This window comes from Octopus bimaculoides, chromosome 27 (genome assembly GCF_001194135.2).
Source record: "Octopus bimaculoides isolate UCB-OBI-ISO-001 chromosome 27, ASM119413v2, whole genome shotgun sequence".
In the NCBI taxonomy this organism is placed as follows: Eukaryota; Metazoa; Mollusca; class Cephalopoda; order Octopoda; family Octopodidae; genus Octopus; species Octopus bimaculoides.
In genome coordinates this window covers 21,782,914-21,785,105 of record NC_069007.1, presented here as the reverse complement: position 1 = coordinate 21,785,105, position 2,192 = coordinate 21,782,914, and the positions used below count along the sequence as shown (strand labels likewise).

Below are 2,192 nucleotides of genomic sequence, written 5' to 3'. Positions count from 1 at the left end.
GAAGACCTTATTAAAATTTAAATTTTGAGAGCTCCCTGGGCCAAACATATTGGGTATGGCGTGATTTAAAACGACGTTTGGCTATTATCTCCAGCAATTTGAGTGAACATGCCAAAGACTCCTTTCCTATGAATAACACGAGGAAATCGAAGTCACAAAAGAGAGAGAGAAAGAGAGAGAGAGAGAGAGAGAGAGAGAGAGAGAGAGAGAGAGAGAGAGAGAAGGGCAGTTTACAATTAAAACGGCTGACAAAGAATGGCTTTGTAAAAAAATTAAATTAAGAAGCAGGTTCTCTGCTTTGACCAATCAGCTTTAGGCTCGCTCATGACGTCACATATCTTTCCTATGTTATGCAAGTAACTTTTTAAACTTCAAGGATCATCTGAAGTGCATGGAGTAATTTCTTGGACTTTTGTTTGTAAGTAAACATCTTCATTTGCAAAACATTCAATTATAAAAGATATAATAATTTTAATTACTTCGTCGAGCTTTTACCCGTCTTTGCTTGTCTGATTGATATGTTTATATATACGTATAATATACATGCCATAGCTACTTCCTCTTTCCGAGAATTAACAACATCCATCCATATTCACACAGAATTATACCCACGTATACATTTTATATATGTTTATATATGTTTATATATATTTATACTATTTAAAACACACTTTTGATGCGGGTTCATTCGCGTTACTTAAAGTTTCGCAGGTCTTTAACTGTACTCTGTACATTTCAGGAAGTGACAGACACCAGTATAGAGGGCTGAGAAACCCGATTAAAATCGTTTTAATTAATACATGTAATCCCTGCTAAATATTTCAGTTCCCTATTCTTTCGTTTGTCCACCCACTCGTACACACACACACACACACACACAGAGATCTCTACACAGGCTCCGGGACAAATCTATTCAGTGTGTCTATGTCTTCAGACGAAACCCTGTGTATGTCTATGTGAATATATATATATATATATATATATATATAATATAAATAATATATAAATATAAGCTTATATACATACATATATGTATGTATTTATGCATATATTTATATATTTTTATATGATCGAAGGCTACGCATTCTTTTCCAAGTAAGTTTTATCTATGTGTGTATATATATATATATATATATATATATATATATTACAGTCTGACGTAGTCTTATAATGCCAAACACTTAAAGGATGCGAAACTATTAGTCACTCTATAACCTGACATATATTTAAATGCAAGTAAATAAATTATTGCTTCTAGCCTTTGGAGTGGGTTTCTTTTTCACATGTATGATCCACAGACCACACACACACAGATTTCGACGCGGCAATGTAAACAACTTGAAGGCAACAATGATTTGAAGATCAGCTAAACAGGTTTTATGTGTGTTACAAGTTAGTCACACCCACACACACACATGGTGATTTGGTCTATCTCTATACATGATTGCCATCTCTGTGCTTCTTTGTTGTCATTGACATTTGTGTCGGTCCATCCATGACTTCTCGGCTGATTATTTAGTCCCAAAGCATATCTGCATGGTTTTATGCATAGGTGACAGGCGAAAGTTGTAACTTCCTTCATATTGAGCGAATTAGATTTTGTGGGAGATGGTACTTGTGTGCTGCAATTTGTCTTTTCAGACTTGAAATCGATTTGCAAACTTTTTGTTTACATTATAGATAATAGTTCAGTATTTGTGTACGGCTTCAGTCCGTTTCAGTCGAGCAAATCAACCCCAGGACTTATTCTTTGTAAGCCTAGTACTTATTTTATCGGTCTTTTTTGCCGAACCGCTAAGTTACGGGGACGTAAACACACCAGCATCGGTTGTCAAGCGACACACGAACACACATATACATACATACATATATATACATATATACAACGGGCTTCTTTTCAGTTTCCGTCTCGTCTACCAAATCCACTCACAAGGCTTTGGTCGGCCCGAGGCTATAGTAGAAGACACTTGCCCAAGATGCCACGCAGTGGGACTGAACCCGGAACCATGTGGTTGGTAAGCAAGCTACTTACCACACAGCCATTCCTGTGCCTATATACATGAGTCTACGACTACTATCCAGCATCATCGTCATGACCAACACGATTACTACCAAGCAGCCTCTACACCACCAGCGTCAACACGACTTACTATGTACACCAAACCGCCGCGGCACATCTCTCTCTTCGATTC

General features: G+C 37.0%; 1 protein-coding gene across 1 annotated transcript in view; it reads left to right on the top strand.

The window, feature by feature from the left end:
- Positions 1 to 296: 296 nt before the first annotated feature.
- LOC106870523 (serine/threonine-protein kinase SBK1) overlaps positions 297 to 2,192 on the top strand; it is a 23,960-nt gene continuing 22,064 nt past the window's right edge. Inside the window, exon 1 of the mRNA XM_014916645.2 lies at positions 297 to 418. The gene's annotated coding sequence lies outside the window, so the exon portion shown is untranslated. The remainder of the gene's footprint in view (positions 419 to 2,192) is intronic.